At 49.3% G+C, this 16254-nt stretch overlaps 1 pseudogene; it reads right to left on the bottom strand.

Moving 5' to 3' along the window:
• Positions 1-4247: 4247 nt before the first annotated feature.
• On the bottom strand, positions 4248-13515 carry LOC148091431 (alpha-1,4-N-acetylglucosaminyltransferase pseudogene; annotated as a pseudogene).
• Between the last annotated feature and the right edge of the window lie 2739 nt (positions 13516-16254).

Below are 16254 nucleotides of genomic sequence, written 5' to 3'. Positions count from 1 at the left end.
GGACAATGTCCCAATCCTAGACCAATGTCATGAATTGGTGGGACCCAAAGACTGATATTTATGCTAGCATTTCAATCTCACTCCCTTGTTCGAGATCATTTCTACCTGGGACAATCCCACAGCCAAGGAAGGAAGCCCTTGTGCTGCACATTCCCAGGGACGGGGTGGGGTGTTCAGCACCTCACAAGGCACCCATCCCACGTGCAACAATTCCTCGAGGCTTCATGGTTCTTCTGAAACCCGCCCACCTGTACTCTGTCCAAGGCAACTCCTACAAAATTTACCAAACATTTAAATGCAACTGGGGCTGATTTTTTAATATAAATAGACAGCTAGACTACACAACCACCCCTGCTACCTTCCTGTCTCTTCTGCTTCCTCAAAAGGCAGCCAAATTGGTAGTAACAAACAGACACAGAGAAGAAGATTAGAGCTGGGGAATACAATATTCAATAATATCACGAAAAATATGTATGCGGCCAGGTGGTAGCTTGAAGCACCAGGAGTCTGCCCTGTAAAGAAGTTGATTTTCTAACCACTTCCCTGTACATCTGACACTAATACAGAATAACATTGAATGTGAATTGTAATTGAGAAAGAAAAATATTTTTTAAAAAAGAATGCAGGCAAGTAGAGCATATGGAGGGAGCCAGGCTTCCTAGCTAGCTGTCAGGCAATCGTTCACAAGCCTGCCCTGGCTCTGAGCCTGACTGAGGGACCAGCCTCCTCTAGATGGGGGCGCTCTCAGTGGCGACTCCTCAGCTCCAGGGGGAGGTGTTAGAGACTGTGTGGCACGGGAGGGAGACCAGCAACCTTGTCTGCAGGCGGGGGGTGGGCAAGGCCACAGCTGGAGCACCTCAGACTCAACACACCTCTCTTCAAAGTGCAGTTAGAAATCTCCTCCAGCACACAGTGCAGGAGCAGCAGGCCCTGGGCCCTTGGACTGCTTGGTGAATGAGGCCCCTGCCCTGACCTAACAAGCTGTCCTCTGCCAGCCTCTGGCCCCTTGTCCTGTACTAAGCAAGTCTCCCCTGGACTTCCATGTGCAGCCACCTCACTGAAAACACCTTTGCTGCCTCCAGCTAAAGTCCAGGCCCGGAGAGCAAGAGGGATGAACTAGAGATCCAATGAGTTTGTTTTTAAATCACCTCATTACAAAAAAGAACCCCTTTACCTACAGAACTCAAAGCATTACCCCCCCCCCACCACCACCATAACCTTTTACTTTTTTCAAAAAGGAAAAATCCAACTCTGTTCTCCCAGGGAAGCCCAGTTCTGGAGGTTCAGTCATTCCTGCTTCCCTCTGGGTACCTCTGTCCAGAGCAAACCGTAATAGTTGGAGTAAAGGGCCCAGCTGGAGTGTCGGAAGCCTGAGGCCAATCTTGGGTTCAGCTCCCCAGCTCTGTGTCGCGACCCCCCGTGGGGGGTACAGAACAGCTAATATTTAGCCTACTGCCACAACGGGCACAGATCACTTCCCACCCACGCCTGTTCTGGGCCTAATTCCTGGCATAGTTTATCCATGGGACCTGGCTGACCTAAGGGCCCTGGAGCCAGGAGAGTGGGCCGACTTGCCAGAGGCACCGGCTCTACTTCTCCTCCTGTCCCCGCTCCAGGTTCCTTCAAACACCCCCAACAGCCTCAGGCCTTTGCCAGAAGCCTCCTGGGTGAGCGCATGAGCATGTGCTGCGGCCCAGAATGCGACCCCAGCCTCAGGAACCCTGGCGCTCTCCTCAGAGGGAACAGAGCCCCCTGTGGCCACCTCAGTGCTGCCACCTACAGGGCCGGGCACGAGTGAACCTCTCTGCCCCAGCATGGAGGCCTAGGTCTGTAGGATCTCCATCTCCACACAAGCGCCCCAGCCCATGATAAAGAGGGGTGGAGTCTCTCCCCAGTCCCCAGGGACCAGCTATTTCTAGATCTGTTACAAGGGGGAGGGAGGGATTGCCTGGTTTAATCCCTTAGGAAAATCCAGGATCCCTGTGAATGGGTCCCAGGCTTTGCTGAGAGGCAGCCCAGGGAGCCCAGGGAGGCGGGAAGTGCCCCTGTACACACACACACACACACACACACACACACACACACACACACAGAGCCCACCTGCCCTAAACTAAAGGGACCCTCCTGGTTTCTGATTTGGCCCCAAGCTAATCCTTTGAGTGACTCCCAGGCCTGGTCAGATGTCAAATACTGACCCCCCGCCGCCACTGGCTGGCTTGTCCTGTGCATGTAGTTGTGAAGCCCCGGACCAAAGAACTCTTTCTCTCCTGTCGTCAGACCCTGGTCCTTTCCCACCGCAAACACTTGTTCTAGTGAGACTCAGATTTCTGGGGAATTTTTAAAGGCTTTTCTCTCACCCCAGCCTCAATCTGCCAAGCTCTGTATCTTGGGGCAGCCAAAGCAAAAGCCCATGGGACCTGTGCTGGCAGAGATGCGGAGAAAATGGAAGCCCATGCACTGCTGGTGGGAGTGAGAATGGCACAGCCGCCCGATCAGTGCAGCTCAGCTGCTGATCATCCACCTGTGAGCCAGTTTATGGTTCGATTCCACATCTGGGCGAGTGGCCGGGTTGTGATCAAGATTCCTAGTGGGGGGCGTGCAGGAGGCAGCCCATCAGTGAGTCACCATTGATGTTTCTCTCCCTCTCTCTCTCTCTCTCCCTCTCCCTCTCTCTGAAATCAATTTTTAAAATAAATGGTACAGCTGCTGTAAAAAAGAGAATGGCGATTCCTTGAAAAATTACACATAGAATTGCCATATGGTCCAGCAGTTCCACTCCTGGGTATATACTCAAAAGAATTGAAAGTAGAAATTGAAATATTTGTATATAACACCATGCTTTACAATAGCCAATGGGGGAAGCAAACCAAGTGTCCATTGACATATGCATGGATTTAAAAATGTGGTACATACATGCATACAAAGGAATATTATTTAGCTTTAAAAAGGAATGGAATTCTGACAATGCTACAACATGAACCTTGAAAATACGCCAGGCACAAAAGGACCAATAGAACATGATTCCACATGCACATCATACCTAGAAGAGACAAATTCACACAGATATTCCAAAAAATACAATAGTGGTTCCCAGGGCAGAGAGGGGGAGGGGAGGGAGAGGAGTCAGTGTTTGGTGGGTTCAGGGTTTCACGTTGGGAAGATGAAAACGTTCTGAGTGTGGGCAGTGGCGTTGGTTCCACAGCAATGTGACTGTACTTACAGCCCCTGAACTGGACACTTCAAAATGGAAAACATGGCAGATGTTATGGTCTGTAGAGTTTATGCTAATTTTTGAAATGTTGGGAAAAAAGATGGTTGTGGCAGGGACCAGGCCCAAGAAGGAATGTCTGTGAGCATCTGCTCCAACGGGAGCCGTGTCCCTCCTCTCCTGGTCAGCACGCCCTTCTTTGCAGGAGTTCCCCTGTCCACTGCGAGGAGGGAAGAGCCTAGGCTTTGGAGTCAAAGGTTCATTTACATTCTGCATTCACAAGCTGTGAAACCCTGGGGAAGCCACTTCACCTCCTTGTGAAGTGGGAAAAATCAACTCTGCCTAAAGCATCCCTAGGCTGTCAGCGGGTGTCCTCCGAGTTAAGCCCAGTGGGAAACCTGGGGGGTCTTGGAGCATTTGTTTTGTAGCTCTCGTCCCAGTGTATCCCTGAAGTGCAGAAAGTAGCTCTGAGGGTACCTGTTTGTGCTGGCCATTTCCATAGCTTTTCCTTTCCCCATGTATAAGCAGGGTACCCTCTTATGCACGACTGTTGTGAGAAAGTGGACTTGACGTGCACCCCAGTTGACCTCCATAGTAAGGTTAAAAGCTAAAGACCCCATCCTCAGCTGACCAAGACCTGCCATGCATGAAACACCCACACCTTCCCTCACTAGGCCAGAGCTCAACATCCAACACAGCCTAGAGGTCTTGAGCGCCTACTGTGTGTCAGGCTCTGACCCAGGGCCTGAGGATACCAAGAATGGATAGGAGACTAGATCACTTAACCCTGGGAAGCTGTCACCCTCTCTTGTGCCACCTCTGCCACAGCACACACAAGATTTGTGTCACCATGGTCAGTCCCAGACACAGGAACAGGACAAAGGTGTCTGGGACTTCTCTACTACAGACAGAGGAAGCTACTCTTACCGACATGTGACGAAGCCCCCACACCCCTGCAGGCAGTGGAGATCAGGGGAAAGCGAGGCACTGCAGGAAGTGTTTAGTGCCAGGATGTAGCAGCAACAAACCAGCGCTGGCTCTATTTGATCCCGGGACCCGACTCCCCAGTCACCAACCCCTCTGGGCCTTGAATCATGTCCACGTAAGTCCTGGGACAGTGCTGACGACAGAGATTTTGCACCAGCGTGTTGCGGCCTCTAACCACGCCCCTCCCTCCTTGGTTCAGGTAGTTCCACAGATGCAGGGCATAGGAGTGTGAAGCTTGGCTCCCTGTTCCCCACCTCATAGTCATGCCTCCACTCTGGATAGGGGATGGGGTAAAATCTTTGGGGGTGGAGGAAGGACAAGTTCAAACACCTGCGGTCGCTCACCTCCTGGAAGTCTTCAAGTTTGCACCACACTCTCAACATCCTTGTCATCAAACGGGACCCTGGTGGCCCCAAATTTGTGAATTGTAGTGTTCAACAATGTTTTCCATGCACTGCCATAGGAAGGAGTGGCGGGGGAGGAATCCAAACACCCCGTTACTAGAGGACTGCGGAGCCTGTGCCGCCCAAAAGTTCTCCTCAGGGATGGGCCTGATGGAGATGACATCGGTGTCCATGTAGGCGCCCCCGTATTTCCAGGTGATGGCCAGGCGGGACGCCTCTGAGCTGACATGGAGCCAGCTTCTCTCTGCACTGGTGCTGATCTGCAGGAGCAGGTGCAAATCAGCCTGAGCAGCGCGGGGGAGGGAGGGGAGTCACAGAAGGAGGCCTGGCCCAGGCTGCGGGGAGGGGCAGCAAGCCTGCTTCCCAAATACCTATTTGCCAAGGGACCAATTTTGCCAATTTACCAACATTGCCTCCTTCACCCAAGTGTTGCCTTTCAGTAAAAAGTTTACAACAATCAATTTCCATGGGAAGACTTCAGTGGCTTTAAATTTTCTTCTTTAAATGAAAGAAGTGGAAAGATAAAGTAGAAACCAGAAGGGATTCCGCAGTGAACTCTATGAGTCATTTTCAGGAAGTTGGACGGCATCGCAAACTTGATAGAAAGAAATTTTTTAAAGTCCTAGAAGTACTAAAAACTGACAAAAAAAAAAAAAAGATAGAGTCGAAAATATAGGAAAAAATCAATATTTGTGCTATTTGAGAAATTTGCAAAAGAACCTTAAAATGCATGTATGCCTTCGTTCAATAACTAATTCTACATTAAAGGAATTAAGATGTCCCACTCATCGATGGCTTCTTGTTTCCTACGTGCCAGAGGTTCCCAGTGACAGCTCTTTGGGTCTTTCCTCTTGGACCTGAGTTAGTTCTCTGGACCCCTCAATTCAGGGCTCAGGGCACTTGGCATCTTACCATAGGTCCTTGACATCAAGTGGATGGCTTGTTTTTTCCTTCCAGAGCGGGGGTCGGGGGCAGAGGGGAAGGGAGGACAGAGCAGAGCTCCTGCACCCTGATTTGGGATGACTAGAGGGCCCCATTTGCGCAGTGATACATACCTAGTGCCTGCATTTCTGGTGGGTCATGTAGCCGGTGCCTTCCAACCATCTACACCATGGCCCAAACCATTGAACAAGTGGTCAAGGCAGAGATCAGTGAAGTTGTTGGGGGTCTTTGTCACAGGGGTGAAAGGGAGCATTAGTGATGCAGTGAGACCCCAAACACAAAAAGTAGGACCTTTCTGACCAAGAACCTAGTAGAGGGAATGATGGAAAGAGCACTAGTTTGGAGTCATGCCTCCGCTTGCCACAGGCTCTGGGCACCAGGGCAAGTCCCAAAACTGCTCAGAGCCTCAGCCCTTTTGTACAGTGTGGGAAATAGGTGACCTCAGGCTCAAAGTGAGGGTGAGGGGCTCTGTAAACCCAAGAAGCTACTCTCACTTTTCACCAAGGAAAACAGGAGATAATAGAACATAATTACTGTAGATGGTATTTGACTCCCTGATGACAAACATGAAGTTCTTGGTGTGTGTGTTTTTGTTTTTTCAGATAAGTGAAGTATATTTCCCTTGGAACCCTTAAGAAGAAACCCTCAGCCCTGTGTTGGAGCTGAGATGTGCACAGATTCCAGCAGTCAGGCACTGATACCCAGGGCCTTTTTGGGATCACAGCCTGATGTCCTTCCTGAGTCTTTCTGAAGAGGCTTCCTGTCACCTGAGCCACTCTGCCAGGAACTCCCCAGGCTCCCAGATCCATCCCTTCAGCCTTCCCTCTGGTGTGAACAGAACTGCTTTCCCTTCCGTCTGCTCCCCATTCTGCCTCATCTAGCCCGTATCACACTGACTTTCTGTGTGTGTGGGAGCAGGTGCCACAGCAGCAGCTCCTATGCTGACTCCACAGATCCCCAGAGGCTCCCAGGATGGGCTTTGGAAACTTGGGGCCATAGGTTGTATTAGTCCCTTTACCATGGGTGCCATTGGTGCACCGCTCCTATGTATTACCTGCCCAAAAGAATGTCCCTGCTCTTTGACGCCCCCTGACCTTAACTCTGTTCAAAATTCCTCCAAATGTCTTCACCACAATGGCAGGCTTTCTCCCACCAGCCAAGCAACGCCTAGGAATAGATTCTGAGTTGAGAAGTGCAGAGTTATTTGTATTTGAGCAATGGGTGGGTCTGAATATGCTGGTGAAAGCCACCTGTGCATCCCGATGTTTTCTAATTTCCTAAAAGTTTCTGCCTCCTGTGAGAGAGCTCCTGCTTCCTCCATTATAATATAAGGCAGACTTGGTCAATGCAGTGACCTTGGGGCCTGGCCAGCTGCTACTGCCTGATGAGACCTAAGGACCTGTGCAGGGATAAAGCCACAAGTAAACAAAGCTCATGACCAGGATGGGGAAAGACCTCTGAATCCACTGTACTCCTCTTTTTCCCATTCAATATTATTCCACCCTTCTTTTTATTTTACAATATTGTTCTTTGGATGTTCGGAGCTAGTCTGAAGACAAGACAGTGCAGGGGGAAAACCCCAACCAGAGCAGAGATTTCCCCAACTCTCCAACCCTAGGGATAACCTCTGATAAACTCAACTGGGAAAACTCCAATGTTTGGGCCTACTCTCCCCCTGATATAAAGTACTCACTGTATTAAGAAGGAAAAGTTAAAGGAATTTTTAACATTAAATGTTTGTTGAACTGAATTACACGTGAAAAGGGCATCTCTTAATTCTGTAGCTTCTTTGATTTATTGAAAGAAGGAAATACTCAAGCCAACAATACTTGTCCTACTTACTTTGGAGCCCTTGGAACCACAGTTCCGGTTTTTAACATATTTGTCAAGTAAGTGGGACTGATAAAGTCTTTAAAGCATTCAGCTATTAACAGGGCAAAACCAATACACAGAATGATGGCTTATCAACATCACCAGTTCCTGCCCTGGCGGGGTAGCTCAGATGGCTAGAGTGTCCTCCCGATACACCAAGGCTGTGGGTTTGATCCGGGTCAGGGCACATACAAGAATCAACCAATCGATGCATAAATAAGTGAATCAAAAAAAAATCCATGCTTCTCTCTCCTTTTCCTCTAACTCCAAAATCAATAAATGTTTTTAAAATTCTAAAAAGTATCTGAAAAACAAAAAAAAAAAAGACAAAAAAAAGCCAGTTCCTTTCCCCACTGTTCTGAAGCTGGAACAAACAGTGGAGACCTGGGTTCACATGAAGGAGCAGGGGCAGTTCACTGCGGAGTGAGGGATAATCCACAGCCTAGCACCTGGGAACCAGGTGAGACTAACAGAAGGACATTGACGAGTGACAGTATCAACAGTAAGTCCTGAAAACCATTTTCTTTCTTAATGATCATCAGTGAATTCATGCCAGCATAGAATCCCCTGGTCCGAATATGTTACACTCTGCTGCACGTCTAAGGGAGTCCCCCTGGCAGTCAAATGTTGGGCTGTATGAAATTCCACGTCTGGGGGCCGAGCATCGTCTGGGGCTTGGCAGAGGGGAGAGGCAGATGCATACCCAGAAGATTCATTCCTGTGGGGCTGCAGCAGTGGCAGGGGCGTCACTAGTCAACCAACTGAGCGGCAAGTAGCAGCTGCTGTCCTCAAGAACTAGCACCATATCAAGGGCTCAGCGTTGAGCTCTGTTCCTGCCAAAGGGGACATTCGGGGGCAGAGGAGCTAGAGCAGCCTTGGGAAGTGGGCGTCTATGCTGTTGGGCCATGTGGCCTCTGTCTTGCCACCACAGCCATTCCACCCACGTGCCCATCGTGCCAGTTCTGGGCTGGTGACCAAGCAGATCGTCAGCAGTGCACCAATGCTCCTGTCGGCAAACAGGCACAAAAGATCTTTTCGGGTAATGGAAATACTCTAAATCTGCATTATGGGATGCTCGCACACAAAAGAGCCACCTACTGTGGAAGGTCTGCATGTGGCGGTCCTTGGGGGGCACGGCCATGAGGTGCAGGTCGCCTCAGCTCAGCACAAGGTCTGTGGGCCCCGACCCGCTGCTCCGCCAGCGCCAGCGTCTCCTAGATCTTGTCCAGCTCCCTGTGGCAGCAGCCGGCCACAGCTCCCGCATCCTGAGGGCCCGAGGCGGGGAGCGCTGCCCGCAACCCCTCGAGCAGAGGATCCCAGCTCCATGAGCAGAGGCTGGGCTGAGGGCTCAGCTCCCGCCATCGTAAACGGAGCCGCCGCCTCTTGAGAGGCCTGCAGTCTAACTCACTTCCGGTCTCAAATCTCGCGAGAGACGTTCCCTCCCCCAGGATCCCAAAGAGCTTTCAGGGGGACGCGGGTCTCCAAGTCTCAGCAGGCGACGGATAAGAAAAGTCACAACCACCAGAGTCAAAAAAGAAGTCCTCAGAAATAGAGCTTTAGTTTGATAAAATTAAACCAAACTAAGGAAGTGAGCAGGTGCGATTGGTAATACCCCAGGAGGAAGCTCTCACGGTGAAGATAAATGCCCGAAAGTCAATTAGAAATTAAAAAAGATGTTTAAAGAAACAAAAAAGGAAAGGTACTTTTAAAATAAACATTAAAATCACTGAGGATTTAAAAAGTATCCCCCTCAAGAGTTTCTGAAATTACCAGGGTAGCTGTTTCTTCGTGTGTGTGTGTGTGTGTGTGTGTGTGTGTGTGTGTTTAAGGGTCCAGGGACTCTTCACCCTCCCGGCAGAGGGTCGTTGGCGCAACTGGACAGGACTCAGGAGAGCGCAGAGCGGGCAGAGCCTCCAGGAGGGGGCACCAGGCGCCCACTGAGTGGCCCAGAGGGACACAGCCAACAAGCAGAACACCTCTGACAAAACCCAGTCAAGAGAAGTAACCTAATCGGGACCACACAGAGGACAGTTCATCCTTCTCTGCTCATTTTTACTCGTTGTATTATTGAATTTATTGTGCTCACAGTGGTTAACAAAATTGTGCAGGTTTCAGGTGCACAATTCCGTAAGACATCACCGCCCACTGTACTGTGGGTTCAACACCCTGACGCTCCCACTGCCATTTATCTCTCCACCCCCTTCTTCATCTCCCTCCTCCCCCATCACCACACATTTGTCCATGTCCATGAGTTTTCCTTTTTGTCTTTTGTCCTCATTCCCTCCATCCCCAACCCAGCCACCACCCACACACAGCTCTCAGCCTGCTCTCTCCGAGTCTGTCACTCTTTTGCTTGTTAGTGATTTGGTCCTTAGATTGCACATATGAGTGAAATCATAGGATACTTGGAGAGAAGTGACCTAATCAAGATAACACCGAGAATAGTGACGCCATCCCTGCTCATCTCTAAAAACTAGGTAAACAATATTCTAGAAACAGATTCCAGAATTATTCCAAAATGAAGCAGGTGTATGCAGAACAATGGCAATCAGACGACACCAGAGACGTTGTCGAGATATAAATCCATTGAAAGACATTGTAGCCGGGCGGTGGCTCAGCGGTAGAGCATCGACCTAGGATCCAGGAGATCGGGGTTTGATTCCCGGTCACGCCACATGCCCGGGTTGCAGGCTAGGCAGCCGATCAGTGACTCTCTCAGCATTGATGTTTCTATCTCTCTCTCTCCCCCTCCTTTCCTCTCTCTGAAATCAATAAAGATATGTTTAACAAATCAATCAATAAATAAAGACATTGTACCCAGAGTGTTTTATGGCTAAAGACATTGTACCCAGAGTGTTTTATGGCCAATTTCATTCAACTTTACAGGGAAGAGTTTTCATGATACTTAAATTGATCAAGAGGGTTTAAAAAAAAGATGCAAATCTAATATTTTCAATTATTTTTTGATATTTTACTTTCCTTTTGAATTGGACTTTTTAAATATATCAGAATCCATGCTTTTTACAACATTGCTAAGTTTAACTTTTTCCATTAAATTTTTAATCTACATGAGTTGTCTTTTCTGGATCTTTTTTCTCCCATGTAACAAATTTTGAGGGCTAACTTACTTAAAGTTACATGAGCAAGAGACAGGCCCAACAGCCTAGACGCTCACTTCCCAAGACTGCTCTAGCTCCTCTGCCTCTGAATGTCCAACTTGTCAGCAACAGAGCTCAACACTGAGCCCTTGATATGATGCTAGTTCTTGAGGACACCAGCTGGCTACTTGGTGTTCTTTCACAAACCTGGATGGCATAGCCTACTGTTTGCCCACCAGGCTATATGGCATAGTCTGTTGCTCACAGGCTACAAACCTGTACAGCATGTTACTATGCAAAATAACATGAGATTAAATCAAGCACAAGGAAAAGTGAGGCAATCAAGAGACTTGCTAAAGTTGTGTGAGGTTGCTCCCGCTGTAACACTGCATACTCTTTTATAACAAACTTTTGTTCTTATAGAAGTAGGAGCAATACACTCTCAAAAACTATAGCATGGTAAATCCAAAAGCCAGACAGTAGTCATTTATTAGTAGCCCCAGCCATGCAAACGCCACACGGAATGGACTGCAGCTAGCCAGATGAGGGAGTGAACTGTGCAAATACAGAGCAGAAACTGGGCAATGGCTTTGATCTTAGCCCTGCTGAAGACACAATGGGACTTCTTCCACGGCGACACAGAGGGAGATTGGACCTTAAAACTCGGTGGTTTAATTCCACAGATGGGAAGCTTTCCACGATCACACCTCCCATGGGGCCTCAGGAAATTCTTTTTCCCTTGGCACCTCAGGAAGCCCACTTCCACCATGAAGTAGGGACACAGAGCACCCCACCAATAACACTGACATAGTCTCCAGCTATCTATTCTTTGAGACTACTTACATGTTCTCAAAGTATCTTTCCAAAAGATTCTTATTGTAACAAAGAGATAGCAGGCTGACACCACATTAACAGAGTGATCAAAGGTGATATCACTAGGCCCAGACAAATCACATCCTGTGCGTTCTGATATGACACATGTTACCTTTATGGTATTTCTACCAAAAACACATAACCTGAATCTAACCTTGAAAAACAGCAGGCAAATAGAAATTGAGAAAGATTGTGAAAAATAACTGGCTCCTTTTTTTTATAAATATGATGGTCATGAAACATGAGGACAGACTGAGAAATTTTAAAAATTAAAGGAGACTGCAGATTTCAAATAACTGAATGCAATGTGGTGCTGTCAAGGACATTATTAGGTCAACTGGCAAAATTTGAATAAGTTCTGTAAATTAGATAGTATTGTATCAGTATTAATTTTCTGATTTTGATCATTTTACCCTGGCTATATAAGGGAATTCCTTTTATATGAAACCCACTGAAATTATAAATATATATTCTATATAAAGTTCTCTGCCCACTATGTAATTCTGGGGCTAGAAGCTGAGAGGAACTGCATCTCTAAGTGACCCTTTGCCAGCTGAAGTCTGGATTAGGTTTTGCAAATGAGAAACACTTTTGTGAGATGTTAAGCAAACAAAAAAGACAGTTTCCAAGGCTGAAAGTCATTTTCAAAGAAAGTTTATTTGTCCAATGCTGGCACAAATAATAGTTACACTAATATTAAGAGAAAAAATTACATGCTTATTTCAGCCCCTGCCCCACCCCCACCCCCACCCCCACCCCCTTTTCCTTTTTTCTAAAAAGACACATACACCCAGCAGTCTCTTCAGTTGATGTGGGACCTGAGCTGTTTTTCCCAAGCCCGGCAAAAAGCCAGGTCCTCTGCTCAGCCCGGCTCTGGGGCAGAATCACCAGTTACAGATCTTGTGTTTGCCAGGGGTCCTATTGCTGACGTCATCCTTCTCTGGGCGCTGAGATTTCTTTCCATTGCCCACGACCCGTGGGACATCTTGCAAAATAATTTCTTCGATGTCACTCTCATCAGAAAGCTGCACGAGATAAAGGGAAGAAGAAAATGCAGCATGGCCACGGGAATAAGATGGGGGCTTGGAAGAAAGTAGGGAGACACTGCTCCTCAAGCTCCTTGGAAAGAACTATGGCAGATCAGGCTGCTCTTGCTTTGGGCTGTGGATGCTCTTTCACAATGTGGGGAAAGGAAGGGATGTCTTTTCAATACTTTGGACTCATTGAGAACACAAAAGAGCTGCACAACAAACCCAACGGATTATATAGTAAAAGCCAAGGGTCGGGGAATGGATGCTACCAAGAACCAAGCAGTGACTGCCCACAACTTCTGAATGGCAGGGCGACAGCATTGGCCATCCCAGGGAGCCCCTCTTCTGCCTGAGAAAGTGACAGGATGTGGGAGCTCTTCATGCCTGGGGGGCGGAGGGCAGTGAGGAGGCTCTGGTGATGGTGGAGGAAGATGAGCATCTGAGCTCTAAACATTACGGTGGCTCAAGCCTGAGAGACACAAGGCCATCAGGACATTCTCCGTGAGAGGAATGGCCTTGAATATTTAGAACAAAGTGTCTAAATACTCCCACTGTATGCTGTCGCCCACTGTGATGTGTCTGATGCCACTGCAATACCCGCCCCGTGGGAAGAAGCCACTGGCACGGGGCCTGTGTGGGGTCCTCAAGAGTGAAGGGGGGGGGCCCTGTGGGATGAGCCAGAGGGAGAAGAGACCAGCGACCGAGGAAGGCAGGCAGCGAGCCTGGGCCAAGCTCCATCAGAGGCAGGAAAGGGGAGAAACAACCTACCGAGGAGCTGCTTGTGTCATAAACCAAAAGGTCTTCTATTGTTAACATGGACACAGGAAGCACTTGAAAGTGGCCCTGTCTGCACAGTGAGGTCAGTTCCAACGTCCCGCTGGGGCCAAGGCTGACACTCGCTGGACCCTCCCGCAGGCCCACCCCACGTGCCCAGACTTGGAGCTGGTCCTTTAGGGAACTGCAGGGCAACCTGCCAGAGTCCCGCACCCTACCTGAGGCTTCCCTTCCGTCGTGGCAGCCTGCGGTGGCGCGGCGCCGGGCAGGGGCACACTGGCCCCTTCTGCAACCTTCTTCGCCTGCTCCCACTCCTCCCGGCTCATCACCAGCACTCGCCTCACTGCAAGGCAACCAGAGGGAAAAGCCCAGGGAGTGAAGGCCGCGACCTTCTGCGAGGTCCAGGCTCCAGTGTGGAGAGAGGGATTCCAGAGAGCGTCAAAGGCAGAGGAAGGGCGACCGAAAAGACCAGGGCGAGGAGAGGGAGAAGCCCCAGCGACGTGTGCCTCAGGGAGAGGCCTTGGGCATCCTGACAATGTAGCCGCACGTCACAGCCCGGCTGGGCGGGTGGCTCAGGGAGCCCCTTCCTTTGGCCTCGCTCAGCTGGGACATGAACTGCAAGACAGACGGGCAGGCACCCCCTCCCTCACCACGTCACTGAGACAGGGAGGGATCTAGATGGGACTCAGCACAGGAGGGCTGCAGGCCAGACGTGCTCTCTGCACACTCCATGCAGGAAGGGAGCTGAGCAGTGACGTGCGTTATCTATGGCCTCCCGGTGACATGGCAAATGAGGTGCATGTCCAGGCCTCAGGAATCAGCAAGAAGGAGGGAGCTAAACTCGGCTTCCTAGGAGTCAAATGTCTGAGGGCAGGATAGACTCTTGGCTCCCTGATTCAATCCTTCAGGGAATATTTCAGTGCCTACAATGTAGCAGGCAAAGTTCCTCACCCCTCAGTCATCATCTTCTCCACATACCTCATTTTACAACAGAGGAACAGAAACCCTTCACACAAGGACAAGTAGGTAAGTAACAAGTGACAGAGCCCGAACTGGACCTGAGGACTCCTGAGACCATCAGCACTTCTCTAAAGACTCAGTCTGGTGGATTCTGATGGAGCAGCAGGCCTGAAATAAGCTGTGGGCTGGATGAACTTGTGCGGGATCCATGAACAGCATGGGCTTGCAGACGGCACAGGCCTAGGCTCACATGCCAGGGCAGCCACAGGCTGGCTTTGGAAAGACACAACTCTCTGTTTCATATTCTTTAAGTAAGCCTGGGCTAGAAAATGCAACTGAAGCCAGAAGCCAATGACCTTTCCACTGGTAGTTTTTAGAAAATCTTAAAAGAATTGGAGTTGATTTAGTTGTTTTGAGAAGAAAATGCTCAATTTGTCATTGTAACCTGTTAGATAGAAAGTGACAACTTTAATGGATGCATTCATTCCACTTAACCATAATGCTTAGCTTCATTTCTATGATGCCCTTTAAACCAATGAGCTAAATTTCTGTCTAAGTTTCTTTGCTGAAAAGGAAAAAGAACTTTCCTGTAAAACCAAAAGGAGTAATGTGGCCCAAAGATGACCTGGGGAGATCCGAGGCAGCCTGCTGTGAGGGTTCATTGTCAATCTCTGAGGCTGTCATCCTCTGTCTCAAGGTTGGCAGGGAAACCACACCTTCCCCTATTCTTTTGTTACAAAAACTTATGTTTGGTAGACTGTGTGTTACAGGAAACTAGATTTGTCAAAATGTTTGTTGTCGCTGAACCTAGTGGAAACTGAGATGATAGTTAACCCGGTGACCACAAGCCCTTGGTCTGGCGCTAATGAACTGAAGCAGCGTAAGAGGCCGTGCGGATACACTTCCTGCTGGGGAATGGCTAAAGGCAGTTCCTTCTGGGCAAAAAGTATTCTACAAATAACAAAACAAACAATAACTCCAGCACATTAGCTTCAAAGACATAACCCAGAATCAATTCTCCATGACACGGTTCTGTGATCTTGAACGAGTAACTGAAGGTCTCAGAGGCTTAGCTTCCACATCTGTAAGGGTGGGTGCAGTTATGCCGACGCCTTACCTCATGGTCTGGGGGAGGGAATCGCTGCTCTACCCCCAGGGTTAGCGAAGCTTAACAGGAACACCCTCTCAGTGTCTCCCTACACTTTCCTACCCTCTCCTACCCACAGAACTAGCCAAGCAGAGTCACTGTAACACCCCCTGGGCCATGTTTCAGCTGGGAGAGGGTCAGGAATGCTGACTTCCTTTTTCTCTCAGACCCTCTCCCCCCACCAGTGACTGGGTTTGGAAAGCAGCTGGACTGTCCCCACAGCTGCCTGTTTAAGCCACCAGCTTAGGGTCTTCTCTGCAGACACAGACCATGGCAAATATGGGCAAGATCTGGATTTGGGAGGCTGCAAATCCAGAGGGAGGCCCCACCTGGCCTCAGGAATCAATCCAGCTCTGTCAGGAAGCTGATGCCTTAGGCATCACTGGGCCCTGTCACCAATAACAGAGCAAGGCTTTGATCTCGGTGTACCTGGTCACCTGGTTTAGTCACTGTCAGTTCAGTACCTGGAAGGGGGGAGGTAGGAGTGGGCTCCCCACAGCCTCCAAGAGTTGAAAAATTCAATGACAAAACAAGGGCTACAATAAACGTCACTCAAATTCTATCTTGCTCCCCATATCTCTGCCATTCCAGGAATGGGAAAGGAGGACTGTTCTCCCCAAGGCACAATGATGAGCTGTCCAATCAGAAAACCCAAAGGAACTCAAAGGGCATTTCTAGGACCTGGAGGAATCTGGGCTGCAGAAGGGCTACCCCACTGGTCCAGACCACTCACCAGTATAAGGCCGGGTACGTGAGCCGTGGTAAGGAGCCCGGGAGCTCCCCTCCAAAGGATCTTTGTCTGACAAGTCCCAGTTGTCCTCTGACTGGGGTCGTAACCTGGCTGGAGCTCGCGGAGGCTTGGGAGCTGCACGCTGCCCAGAATCTCTCTTCAAGTTCTGTTCAGAACTGAATGGGACCACAGTGACATGGAGGAGGAGAGATGAAGCATGGAAAGGAA

The sequence above is a fragment of the Miniopterus natalensis genome, chromosome 15, assembly GCF_054644295.1.
Source record: "Miniopterus natalensis isolate mMinNat1 chromosome 15, mMinNat1.hap1, whole genome shotgun sequence".
Classification (NCBI taxonomy): Eukaryota; Metazoa; Chordata; class Mammalia; order Chiroptera; family Miniopteridae; genus Miniopterus; species Miniopterus natalensis.
Note: the sequence above shows the minus strand (reverse complement) of the source record. Positions and strands in the feature narration are given on the sequence as shown.